This window comes from Columba livia, chromosome 1 (assembly GCF_036013475.1).
Source record: "Columba livia isolate bColLiv1 breed racing homer chromosome 1, bColLiv1.pat.W.v2, whole genome shotgun sequence".
NCBI lineage: Eukaryota > Metazoa > Chordata > Aves > Columbiformes > Columbidae > Columba > Columba livia.
In genome coordinates this window covers 193,570,675-193,585,206 of record NC_088602.1, presented here as the reverse complement: position 1 = coordinate 193,585,206, position 14,532 = coordinate 193,570,675, and the positions used below count along the sequence as shown (strand labels likewise).

At 36.3% G+C, this 14,532-nt stretch overlaps 1 protein-coding gene across 12 annotated transcripts in view; it reads left to right on the top strand.

The window, feature by feature from the left end:
• TAFA5 (TAFA chemokine like family member 5) overlaps positions 1 to 14,532 on the top strand; it is a 402,443-nt gene that overhangs the window by 294,360 nt on the left and 93,551 nt on the right. The window contains exon 4 of one of the 12 annotated variants that reach the window (XR_010469607.1): positions 10,685 to 10,869. The exons of the other annotated variants lie outside the window; for them this stretch is intronic. The gene's annotated coding sequence lies outside the window, so the exon portion shown is untranslated. The remainder of the gene's footprint in view (positions 1 to 10,684; positions 10,870 to 14,532) is intronic. 12 annotated transcript variants of the gene reach the window in all.

The window sequence follows — 14,532 nt, the reverse complement described above, 5'->3', positions numbered from 1 at the left end:
TCTGTTCCAATCCAAGTTATCATGTGCAAGCCTCAGATCAGCACCCATCTGAGCTGATATGAAAGACTGAGAGGTCAGCTCAATGGCTAGAAGAAAACAAGAGTAGGTTTCAGCTCTCAGTTGAAAACATTTGTACTAAGGTATTTAAATTCAAGCATCTACATGTCAGCAGCTGTCTAGCCTCCCATTATAGGATGGAGCTCTAGCATGTGATTTAGTTGTCCAATCACGGACATTTCTTGCCAGGATACCTGAGTGTTCAAAACATTGGCGTTCATCTGGCAGATATGAGAGAAAATGTGCAAGACTTGTGCCCTTCTGAAGGGTCAGAGGGAGGGTAGGCAGAACTCCCAGTGCTATTTCAGAAGGCACATGATGTCTATGTGTGAAAAATGAAGCAAACCCTACTCTAGTCAATGGAACACAAGAAGAAATTTAATTTACCTAGTATTAGGTGTCTACTTTAAAGTAAGCTGAACTGCTTTGAACTACCTGCCCGTATTATTACATTTCCAATGGTTATACTGGGGATATCAATACCATTTTGTATGTAAAAACCACAAGTAGGCACTGGATCCCACACTGCATGACATCCCAGGGCACCATTTGTGTTAATGCAAATTTGTACTTCTGTACACTGTTTCATCAGAGAGGCAAAGGCTGGCTGAAGGGGAGAAAAGATGATACTGGAAACAAAACTTTCCTCTAAGAAGGGTGTCTGATTGCGCCCAGATAAATGTTCAGATACGGTAGTAAGCCTTATAAAAGACCTTGTCATCGATGTCATCTCTTTTGTTTGGTAAAGAATGTAATACACACAGGAGTAGTTTATGTCTTCACTGAGAATCTGAATAATCAATGATGTTGCCTTGATTCTCTTCAGGAACCTGCTTTATCTCAGTGTTCAACTCAGTTTTATAACATGAAATGCAAAGGCTTTTTATGTTTACTGGATTGATTTTTGTAAGTAGTATATTTATCATCAGAAAGTAGGAATTTTCTTGTACGATCAGTTCATGTTCAAAATTAATGATTTGCATATGCAAAATTACCAGTGGAAAATTACCAACGGAAACATTCTCAAAGGATTTTTTTCCATAATATGCTATAAAGTAGCATTATAAGTGAAAAGTAGCAATATTTGTATATATGTGATTTTAAAAAGTAATAAAGAAACAGTTTGGTAAGAACAAAAAATTAAATTACAGGTGCCTGTTTATAATTAACTGAAATAACTCATTTAAACTGATTCATTTTAAATTATTTCTAATAGGGGCAAGTATTCACTGTCAAATTTTCTCATGTATTGGTGCAATGAGGAGTTGATAAAGTCTACCTTGAAATTATCATTTAATTTTATAATCTGAAATGTAAAGGAAATTTGCTACATGTAGAACCTTAGTGAAAAACAATTGCATGAGAAGCTGCTCTGTCTTTAGTATGTATTTATGCATACTCATATCAGATGGCACAAGAATTACAGGGCATTCTTATCTCTTACAAGAAGATTGTAGAGATTAATTCATTATACTAACAATTTATATCATGATAATAATTCAATTTGCATTAAAAAAAAGTTTAAAATTGATATATCTAAAGCTGTGCGCAATGCATTGCCTTTTTCTTACTGTTTAAAAACATCCTTCTTCAAAATCACACATAATTATTTCAGTTTTGGATGCAGCGTGACTTTAGCACATTGTATTTTTTGACAAAAGACTCAACATTAGGCTTATCTAAATGAATGTACTTTTTCATTAAACTATTTCTGGAAAGCACAACCTACTTAGTAGACCACCCTTGCAGCTGGTTTCAGGCAAAGTGATACTGACTGTAAATGGCCATTTTAATCTAGGAATTGGAAAAGCCGGCATGGTTTCAAAACAGAATTTACCTCATCGGCTAAGAAGGGGTTTGCAGAATGTGCATGGAGAAATTAGTCATCAGAAAAACTGCCTTGTGGCAGCACCCATGCGCCTGCGGAAGACGAACGGTTGTCCTGAGCCTTGTGTTGGAATAGGCATTGCTTATTTCCCTTCGGATGACTTAGGGGTGAATTGTATCTTCCTCACTGACGAGCATTCAACACCTGAAAGGATTCACATTACTAATGTCAGATTTCTCACTGGCTTTGGTCAAGGCCTGAAGTGATAACAAGATATAATGAGAAGTGAGTGTTGTGTTTATTATGAAACAAAGGGCATTTTGAAAAAAGACTCCATACTCACCTCAGTGTGAGGACAGCGGAGTCTTACTGGGCTGTTTCATTACCACAGAGGCCCAGTGTGAGGACTCACAGTACATGCCCTGGTTTTCTCTCCCTCTGAAACTGTATAGCAATAGTCATGGTTCATAATAGCTACCTCATCTCATTTAATTAAATCTCATTGCTTCCCTGAGATCATGGACAAAACCTTCCAATTCAGAAAAATAGAAGGGAGAATTAATCACTTGTTTAGAGTCGACAAGAAGTTAAGCATATCTTTCTGTTAGTTGCAATGGATTCTGGATCAAACTTCATATGTATTACAATTCAGAAACTAGGGCAGAAGTTAGTATCCCTCCATCTTTCATGTAGATATGTAGGTACTCTGTCTCACTGCATATTCTTCACAATGTGTGAGTTCTTCCACACTTTCTGTTGTGTGGAAGAAAAACACTTCTTTCTCTGCAGAGAATTTGGTAGGATAATAAAAAAAAAACAGTCTTTCGGTTACGAAAATTATTTACTTAACCGAAGTCAAATATTTGAATTGCTCTTTAGTTTTGTATGAAAAAAAAAAAAACAACTTAATTTGACAGCAACTCACCTAGGATAGATCTGGAGAACTGCAAAAGCGCGAAGCTTTACTCCCTCTTTGACTGATCCCAGGATACTTCCTCATCTGTTGTATCAGGATGCTGTGATACAAAAAAAAGATATAAGGTGTCTTCTGTTCTCTTCCCTTTATGAGCCCCTTGTGCAATGAGAAGTGCCATTCTCTCTCCCTGGAGTCAGCCTTACATGAATTTGAAGCTAAGGAAGTCCAGTCAGTCATTCCCCAGCAGCAATAGCTCTTGTTCCTTTCTTATTTCCTTAGCACTTCTTGCTTCTCTCCACCTGCTTCTTCAGTGACTCGCTCAGTCCTCTGGATCTGATTCCAGCACTTGCCCCTATTTTTAATTCACACTTCTCTGTTTCGTGAAGGCATAGAGGGAGAAAAAGCCTGTACCCTCAAAGTTGGACTTATTTAGTAATGATCTAGGAGAAGGCTATTTGGGGAAAGCAGCTGTGTTCATTTTTCACTCGAAGTCCTGCTCATGTTGGTCTGTAATAATCACTGATATACTGGCTTCCACTGCCAAGACCATGTTGATCATCACTTGTAGAGGAAACTTTATAGTTGTGTATACCTGCAGGTAAGGTGCTGCCTTGTTGCAGCTGCAAATTCAATGTGAAGGGATGTTCACAATAGAGACATGATATTGCTATGTCTTCTCAAGGTATTGGAAATTATCTTCCTGAGTCCACTGGCATGCACACTCACTCAGACAGATCTTTCCATTGTTTCTGAGCATCATTGTCCACACTTGCTCTTTTGCTATTGAGATGTAAAACATTCTTAGGGGAAAGACTGTATGTGCAAATCAGAACAAAAGTGAGTTATAGCTAATACTTTGAGTAAGAGCCACAGGTAAATCAATTTAATTCAGATGACAGCAACATTTGGGGATACTTGCAAAAACTGGAGAAAAGAATAGATGATTTATTATTTCTACTTACTAATATGAATATTAGTAATTATTTGAAAAATATTGAAGTATTTTTAAGTAGCTAGTAATTCTGTTTACTTGATTAAGATTCTTTAGGAGACCAAAATCAAAGTTTTAACATAAATTACTTAACTATTATGATTTGACACCAACTATGTGGAGGCGTGCAAAAATCACCGTATGTCTGAGTTCATTTCAGGATGCATGGACTACACAAGTCAGCTGAGGCCCTTCCATTCTGAATCAAGGTAAACTACTAAAAATGCCCAAAGCTTGTTTTCATTAATGATTCAGCCAGCCCCCAGAACAACATCAAATGCCAGGATTATGAAGCAAACATTCTAATGTCAGGAAAGGTAGCGAATACATCCTTCAAGTGATGCCTGCCATTGCACATTATCTTTTCCACTATACCTCTCCTTTGCTCACTATAAAAGGAGAACACGGTCCTCTGCACAAGTTAAAAATGGTGGAAGAACCCATAGGGTCTATGCCACAGTTTTTCTGTGTTAGAAGGCATTTGATAAAAAGCAAGGGATTTCAGTGGAGTAGGATGGGGGAAGAGTAGCCTCAAGCTGTAGCAGTGAAAAAGGGTACTGCTAGTGCTACAAGGTTCCTAGATATTGCAAATCATTTAATCAAGCTTTCCCACAAAGTGACTTATGACAGTCTTAGGTTATTTGTACCAGCCCCAAGAAGTACATGACACAATTTTCAGGTGTTTCAGGTTATCTACTACAGGAAGGATTCTTGAGTTTTATAAGGCAATATCCTGCCATGGTTACAGATTCATTAGGTCCTTGTTGCCCATCTGTATCCTTCCTATGCTGAGTTCTTCCACTACCTTATACCAGTTTTCTCTCTTTGATATTTCAATAATAAGAATAGCAAATTGTGAGTAAAATCCTTCTTTGGAATGGGGCTGCTCTCCTGGGCCATGAAGGAGCTCTGCTCAGAGATCATTAATATGTAGGTGAATCATGAAAAAAGGGAACTTGTTTGGTAAAGAGTGTCTCTTCAGATAATTTAGCAGACAAATTCCTTTATTTGGTAAATAAAAGCAAATGTGTATATATATATATTTTTTTTTTAATTCAAGGGTGAGTGTGTGTTTGTTTGTTTCCCCACACAACATCTCAGACATAGTAATAGCATCTGAGCCCACTATGAATTGCCTGTTGAAGAGCACAGAACTATTAGGAATCCACAATGAAACAAATGGAAGACATTTTTATTTCTTAATACAAATGGCATTTTTTTTCCTAATTTCACTCTTAGAAGCACTTGAAACCATCTTTTAAAACTTTCTGGACCTCATCAGCCCTAGACAATTATGCATTAAAGAAATGTGCAGATTGAATATTTTTGTTTGGGTGTTATAATAAAATATTTTATCAAAATAGTAGTTTGTGGAATACTTCATTAATATCCAGAGCTCTTACTTTGGGTCATCATAATTTGACATATTTTATTTTTACTTTAAATTGTGGAGTATTTTTTTCTGGGCCACTTTGACTATCCATTTAATAATACCACCACAACCAACAGAACATAAGCAGAGCTTTTTTGAAGGAAGAGGAAATTAGTTGTTCAGGCAGAATGATTTCTCATTCTTGGGTAGCTCAGAGATTCTCAGATAGCTTCACAGACACAATTCCACTTTGAGAGAGGAAAGCTTGGAGAAGAAGCTAGCACAGGCTGAGGTTTGTTTTCCTTTTTAAAGTAAAGATATGGAGGTAAATTTGAAATACATCCTATGTATTTATGTCAGTTCAGTGCTGGGTGGAATTACCAGTTGCTTACAGATGAATTTTACCTTGCTGTTTCAAGAACTTCTAATTTTTCTTATCTTTTTGGATTCTATAATCAGATAAAGGGCTTAGGATATATTGTGGAGATGGAAAGCCTAGATTATCACTGAAGCTAATGCTGCCTCTACTGCAAACACCTCCTGCTGCTAGCTCTTTACTTCCTCAGTTGTCTGTTCTTGAACTGTTAGTAGTTTATTCAGTATTACAGTTAGACACAATGAGATGCCGGAATTCTTCAGCTGACTCGCTGGTTTTCAAAATCAAAATGGATTATTTTTCTCTCTCTCTTTTTTTTTTTTTCCCTCTGTGAACATATATTCTCATTTGTAAATATTTGTGTGATGCTCAACAAGTAGAAGTAAGTCCAAGTGTACTTATGATTTTCCACCATAATTGTGTTAGTTAGGGATACACTTTCTAGTTTTCAACTGACACTGTAAACAATGTTGTATGTACATATCTGTTTTCTACCAATATAATTTATGCCAATCAAAAGAGCCTTTAGCTCTAGTTTATACGCCAGATGGGTAAGAGCTTGCTATAATAGCACCACTGTTTAAAAGACTGATTGACTTAAATATACCAATATATTTATAAGCAAAAATGTCTTCTGATATAGGCAAAGTTCAAGTCTCTGGTTTTGGCAAAATTTATGATCTTTACATTAGTGAAACTTCCAGGATATGTAAAACTAAGATTTCATAGGATGGAAGTGCAAGTGGAAATGATTGTTACTTGCTCATAAATGCAGTTTAAAGTCTCCTTGTTATTGTTGTCTGCCTGATATTAAAGATATTAATTTTTTTTTTACTTCTTTGTCATTCTTATCGTGTTTCAATAGAAGTCATGAAACATAAAGAAATAGGCCGAATTCACTTCTGTGGAAACTGCCTTAGAGCAGTGTTTCCATGGAATGTGGCCCATTGAGTTTTCACATTATTAGTTTCTTTGAACTTCTTTCCTTTAATACTTGTGGTTTCAGAGGCTTCAGTGTTTCTTGCCTTTATTTTTAAGGATGTAATGTGCAATAGCTTGAACTTAGAGTATGTTCTATCCAGTAACAATTGCATAATTTCCTATCGAAGATTTGGATCAAACAGCAGTTAGTCTTTTTTTAAATGTGAAGTTTTAGGACAGTGTTGAGTTTGTTATTTACTTTCTGAATAAAATCCTTTACCCCTTTAAGGAAACAAGTGTTCTGACATTATCTTCGGGGATTAGACTCTTTACCAAAGAAAGACAAAACAATTTAAGAGGAGTACTTCTGCTTGCTGCTTTGGAATATGTTCGTAAACTCTGGGAAACAACAATTAAAGTATGTTTGGGATGGATCGTTATAGCATTAATAGTAAGATTAGCATCCCATTATGATTTTACTATCTTTTAATTAAGATTTGATAATTATGAATTAGAATTTTTTGTCATAAATAACCATCACAAAAGACTAAAGGTGATTAGTAAATGTCTTTGTGGATTTATGTATTATCCACGCTAGAATAACTTCCTTTGCAGATAAAAGTGTGCCTCTTTTTCACAAAAGATCGTAAATTATGCAGTGACCTTAGCTGTGTGCAGAAGCATTCTTCCAACTTTAAAGTAAATTGTCTTTCAAAAAACTACTGAGGTTCCATCATCTGTTTACCTTTGATATGATATAACCTTAGTTATTCTTTAAGCAGTTCCAAATAGAATCAAATACAAATAAACACATTGCAAAATTGGAAAGAAAAAAAAAAAACCAAACAATTGTTGTTAAGGAAATTTTAAGTAGTACAGTCAAGCATAATCAAATCCTAATCAAACAATGTAAGTCAATGCAATAGCCAGCGTATGCATAAACTCTCTTCCAACAGGAAAACATCACCTCCTTCACAATGACCTTACTGTCATATGAACTTGTTCTGAAAATTTCTCACTGTTTTAACCTAACCTAAATTCTAACATAAACAGCAAAAGATTATGTTTTTGATGAATGAAAATGCTTCAGAGTGTTTTGCTTTATGTTTGGGGGGATTTCTTAGAACTGCTGTGGAACATAAATGATGTAACTTCTTTCAGGTAGTCCTACCTATCCTAACTTTTGCTGTTTCAAAAGAAAAAAACCTGATAGGTTTGGGATTTTTTTTACCCAAAGTTATTCCTTTGTTTAGAAGGCTTAGAAGACCATAGTATTCTAGTTTTGTTAAACAATATAAGGAGTGTGTTGTTATTTATTCTAGTGCCACATAGGATTCCATCACATAATGAATGAAGATTAAAAGAACAAAATCCTAATGAAAGAAAGTCTAATGAAAGAAAAAAAAAAAACTCACTAGTTTGTAGTCTGGTAAATCACCACTTTGATTAGAATGATTTGTCTCTTTAGGTAGTGCAAACTACAATTGATTTATTTTTGGCCATTTGCTAAGACAAGCTGATGTAGCACTCAATCGCAGGTAGGAAAAGCTTTTTTCTTTCCCTCAGTTAGTGGTGAAACTGTACCAACAAATTAGAAACCATTTTAGAGGACTTTTACTGGGAAAAGATATGGATGCAACTAATGAGCCAACAGTAGAAAATAAATAAATCGTGGGTGGTGATTTAGATCTATAGCATTCACCAGCTACACAATAAGAACCAGTGATTCTTCTTCAACTTGTCTTTTTCATGAATCTTTCTCTGAATAAATAGAGAGTGCATCTAGTGGAACAGATTCCAATGTATCAAAATATGTATGGCTCTAAAATTACATTAGGATACAAATGAAGGATAAACTTGGGTTATTATACAAGAAAACAAATAAAATTATATCCTGAAGAACTCAAGAAGAACTAGATGAATTTATAAGGTATTAGAGTCGCTGCTTACTAAGACCATGCCTTTTCTCGATCATATACCTGTCTTGTTTTTATTGCACCCTTCCCCAAAAGCTTATTTGATTTTTACCAAAGAAAGAAAAAATGTTATCTGTATAATGAAAAGATTAGCACCGGACAATTCTTTTTTAGTATAAATATAGGAAGGCATGCTATATTTAAATTACTAACCATCAGAGATGGGAATGAGAGTATGTAAGTCAAGCCTACGTATTCAGTTCTCGTACAATAAATATTGACTATTATCTCTAAGGCCAGTAGAGGGAGAGAAGTTGAAGGTCTTCAGACAGTGATCCTGTCTAGCTAAGTTAGACACTGTACAGTATGAGAAACCGGTGCCAGAAATTCCAGTCCTCTTGCAATCTCATCTCTATACTGACTGAAGTAAGAGGATTGGATCTTTCACAAAGTCAGGTGGCAGCAGCACTCACCCATCTTTCACTCAGTATAGCTGGAGCACTAATCTAAGAAGTGGGATGCAGCTGGAGTCTTCTTCAGCCTGATAAGTTTTGAATCAACATCAGAAGAGAAGGCACTATTCACTAGTTTCTAGGGCATTGTGGTATGGTAAAAAACATTTACTGTTTGTACCCTATGAAACTCAGCTGTGCTGTCATAAATGCCAGAAGGGGAGCAGAGACAGGTGAGGTCTGTAACTCTCACCCACTGGAATAAAAAGGCATTTTTAAGACTTTCAGTGAGTCTAGAAGCCTTATGTCTCCTATGGATCATTAATTCTCCTATCACCGAGTACAAGCAAGGGTCCTAGGATCAAGGTGTTTTTTGAGTATTTGTGTCCAGAACAAACACAGATGAGCTGCATAGTGGACTAAAACATTTTCAGAGCAAGTCTCCCAGCCATCCCCATTTACTGTGATGTACTTTGCATTGCAGGGCAGTCTGAGAGCTTACAAGCTAAATTCTTTTTGAATGAAACTCAGCTGGAAGATGTGTTCCATGGTTGCATCTAGTGTGGTTCAGTTATGAGTGGATGTTCAGTGTGCTGAGAGAGGACAGACCTAGTCTGGAGTAAACCCCTAAAATGCTTATATGGTTAACACTGGGTTCTTGGCACTGATGTCTTACTCTGCAACCCTGATCCCTTGAGTCTTACTGACTGTTTTGTATAAATACAGCCTCTATGTGCTCCCAAGGACCCTGCTTTAGCAGAACTGAACTACCTTTCTCCTTTATCATGGGAGTTTAAACTTACAGTCTTGGAAAATTCCCCCGGGTACAAATCTTCTTGGCATGAAACACAAAATAGGGAATTCGTAAAGCTCCACATTCATTGTTTTCTAATGAATATATATTTCATCTTTATTTCAAAATATTTTATGTAGCAGTCACAAATCTGAAAACAGCAGAATTTCCGTGGCCTGTTTTGTGAACACTGTTGTACTATATGTTGTGTTTCTAACCTTTAAGTTGAGAACGCTGCTAAGAATGCTCTAAGCTGAATAAAAATTTAGTAAAATAGTTTCTTATAAATACTGGTATTGGGCTTCACTGTTGACAGTTTTTAATCCAAAGAAACCTTATCTGAGATTTACTGATAGCCAGTAAGCAAGAAGAGAAATAAACTCCTAACTGTGACTGTAGTATCTTGGTTTTGTTAAGTCAAGAAAGCAATGTCAGCAGTGTACCAATAAAATCATGAACATGCATCTTGAGGTCTGCCTTCCATTCGTTAAATAAAAAGCATTTCCAATGAGCCAAACCAAAACACTTGCAATCTTTTGTAAAATATTCATTTAAAAGATTAGAGTCTAGCTAGATGTGCTATATTATATTGATGGATTGCAGGGGATAAAAAAGCCAGTGAAATTATATCAAAGATGCAGGTTTGAAGTGCAGTACTTTACCAAGTTGCTTGTAATCCAAGAGGTTTTTTTCCCCTTTATTCCTTATGTTTTTGCTTAAATTGACAGCTACCAGATGAAATTAATGGCCTGGCCTATGTTATATCCACCCCTCATAGGAAGAAATGTCTGTAATTGCTGAGCAATGAGTGTGTTGTATTTTATTATGCAGGTCTCTCATATTGCTGCAGAATATATTTTCTCAAAATTCTTTGAGGCTTTACGCTGTATTATTTCATAAAACCTATAAAAGCGGGTAAAAGTGTTGTCTTCAGAAGACCTCAGAGTTCACTGTACCTTGCTGCTTTACTTTCAAGATCTTGATTTCACAAGTAGTCTTGATTTGAAATCAACCCTTGAAATGATGAGAAAAAGAAAAGCCTGATTTTTATTTGCATTGCAGCTCTTTTGCAGCCACCACAGTATGAAGCTAGAGCAAGACTGCATGAACTGCATCCCAAACCTGCTGCCTCTTAGTAGGTTTATACAGTGAAGCTCTACTGTAAATGCAAGTTGTATTCAATTTAGTAATTTTTGTGGTCCTGTAGTGTCCCAAAGAAGAGGTTTTGAGTCTGCTGGCTTATCTAGGTAAGTTTGATCAATAGGACTTATAGAACATATTGCTTGTTACTATCACACTTGATTTTTTAAAGTGTTATATGGCATTCCAGGCAGCATGCTTTGTCCTTAAGCAGTGGAGTGGTTTCTAAGTGGTGGAAACACAGTTCAGTGAAACTAAAGAGCTGAGCTGAGCAACGTAGAGAAAATATCAGAAGGAAAAGAATTCAGCATATTTTGTTGGAATGTAGTGAATAGTCAGACAGGAATGTTTCATAGAAATGGTCCAATTTAGCCAAAATATCAAGAACAAATTATGCTGGAAAACTGCCAACACAGCTTCTTAGCTGCAGGAAATCTGGGCTTTCTGAGGCTGCAGCCTTTCAGGAGCTGACCTTGTAACCGGGAACTTTTGTTCAAACTGCTACAGGGCTTTAATGTCCAATAAATGTGTCCCTTTTAACTGAGTGTTTCAGTATTTTAATTTTGTTGTTATTGCTCTTAATCATACTGAAGTTACAATCTGGAATATTAAATTCCTCTGCGAAACAGTGACCTTCCTCTGCATAGATAAAATGGGGAATAATCTTCTAATACAAGAGAAACACTGTAATTTGCAGCAGCTGTTGGACTTTTCAAAGGTGTCTCCTTTTATTGCCAGCTCATTTATATAGATGCTGATGGGATTCCCCATCAAACATGCACAGTTAAGTAGTTATGCTGCTGACAACCAAGTTCCTGTTTCACAAAATATACCTGTGGCGTGTAAGCAGACAAATCATGGCTTTCAGGAGCCTTTATCGTGCTTTTCTTAGGTGACTGTATTGTCGACAATGTTCACAGTGTCTGCAAGTAAGCATGATAAAATTCAAGTCAGGTTTTATTCTTCTGCGGCTTAGTGAAGCTAGGAATAGTGGCAGAGGCACTAGAGCTGGCTGTTGTGAGGATTACAGAGACCCAGCTCTATCCATTTACACTCAGTTCACGTTTGGGTGCCTGATGCTACAAAAGAGGCCCAGGATGCTTGGTTTTTTTCAAATGAAAAGGAGATCCTGCAGAATTTGCACTTAACTAAGAAAGATGTGGCACTAAAGTGCAGGTAGGTGAGTGGATAATTCATGCCAAGCCCTGATGCTGTTTCGTGTCATCGTTTTGTTTACATGCTCGGATATGGCATCGTAGCACAACCAGTATGAATTGTAAGAATTACAGCAGCTTCCTAGACTTACAGGCATGTTTGAATATCAGCATGTATATGTAACACATTGCTAGTGAGCCAAAAGGAGAAAGAAGATGCAGGAGAGACTATAGGTGATCTATTAAATACCACTGATTATAACTGTACATGGATTGTGTAACAAAGGCGATAAGAAAGCCTGACAAATATCTTTTATGTCCAAGCCCAGAGACCACTGAAACTCCTGTATTTTTTATGCTGTTTCGGTTTTCTCTCTTCTTTGTCAGAGAGAAATCAGTGATGATCTGTATGTCTATGCACTACCCATGTCCTGGAAAATGGAAAGTGAGATTTTAGTATTGACTTCTTAACCTTTACTGAGGAAAAAAAAATACAGCAAGGATGACTCCACAGTTTCTACTGTTTAGCAAAGTAAGAGGAAATATTTTTACTTCGGAGCATTTTTACAATGTGTTCCTATTTGCCACGGTTTTCAGAAAAATACTGGCACTTTTGCCATTTGTGGCAGGTATGAATTAAAGACTGCGCAATGGTATGTGCAGAACTTCAGCGCAGTCTCACATGTCTTATTCTAGATGATTCATCTTTTCCACCTGTTGGTTAAAGTAAGCAGATTCACATGTTAACAAACCAGAAAACAATGAACTCCAAGGGGACAGGTTCAATTTGCACAGCACAATGAAATATGGTGTTGCTTTGAAAGGCATAAATTTTCCAGCTCAGGAGTGTTTATGTGTATACTGTATTTCCACTATTTTTATTTAATGCACTTGTTGTCTTGTTACATTGCATTCTGGAAATTTTAAGGAGTGGAGGCATCCCTGGCATGTCTTTGCTCAAGGAATATATTTGAGAGAAGCATACTTTGCCTTGTGTTCAAATATGTATACAAAACTCTATGGACATGTATGAATTCATCCTTCTATCAATGTAATGTACATCATATTATCAATAATTAGGAGACTTAGTGGCACTTGAAATTATAGTTTTGATAGAAGTATGGTATAACATGGGATTATATGGCAATTGTAGTGGGAAAGGTGTGTCTTAGAGCAAAAGATGAAGGTGGGACAGGCAGGGAAAGCTGTGGATAAGCTAATAATCTGGGGGAGAGGAGTACCAGGGTAGGGTGATGATACAAGTAGTGCATCAGCATGAGCTTCTGTTGTGTTTGGGTTTGGTTTTGGATTTTCTCCAATTGTAATGGATGGGTAGACAAAGGGCATGTGATCAGAAACTACCTGATGTTAGTTCTCACCCGTACTCATATGGTTACATACTTTGTTCCTGAAGATGATGGAAACATCTATAACTGGCTAGATGGGATCAGAAAGGGTCTTCTGCATAACCTTCTCTGTATCCATTAAGGCATCCTGAGTAGTAGTCATAACCAACTCATGGCATGAGATAGACTTAGTTTGAAACTGTATTAATTACTCTAAGGTATTTGGCTTTTTTTCTGCTCCGCCTGTTTTTACTGAAGGCAGCGGGGAAACAAGGGAATAGATATGCATGGTGTTGGGCTACTCCGTAATAACAGCACATGTAGTTTAATATGCTGCAAATCCTCATGCTTCTTTCATGTGATAACTTTTTCAGGAAACAGTATCTAAAGAGCACTGTGGATATTTTTGAAGGAGGTGTAATCTCAGAAAACAGCCTGGAAGCTTTTATACTTGAATTACTGGTAATTATTCCCTTCCAGCTAATCTAAAATCTAGTAGCTCCACTTACATGTTTGGGATTCGGCCCCTTATGAGAAACTAAAATCCTAGCAAAATATATATTCTGCAGAATTTTCTTGCCACTCCCAATCAGACTGTTAGCTCTCTGAAAATATGCTGAAGTAATAGAGGAATCTATAGAATAAGGAGCCATTCCCATAAAAAGAAATAAGCTTTAAATCTAAGCACATATACATACCAGACTAAATTCTGGACATCTAATTTTTCAGTATTCTGGGCTTAATTAACATTTCTGCCTCAATTTCCTCATTAAAAAATGAGAAGCAATAAAATGCTTACCTTTATAGTCATAGGGATGCTCTGTTGGTAATTAGATGCTGTCAGACAGAATTGCTGTAAATTACAGTAATTACTGTTCATTAATTAATTCTGACAGTTTTATGTTTTATTGTAATGCACTGTCATAGTGCTATAGTGTTTAAATTGGATGCCTTTAAAATGAACATTCACATTAAAAAGGAGTGAAAGAGAACCTTTTATTGAAATTAAAAAAAGTTCCACAGAAATATTTTATTATGATCTAATTTTGGCTATGGGATTCTGAAGCTGAAAAGTACTACATACTGGTAATTGCATGTATTAATAAAATTAAAAATGATAGAAAAAATATGCAAGAGACATTCAGTATTTAAAATGAACTTCTTATTTTAGAGCAGAATTCGGTATTTAATTGTAGCATTCTCTGTTGAACTGTGTGTATTTCCAGGGAATGTTTTGTGCCAAAGAGAATTAAGGCATTTCCCTTGGGAG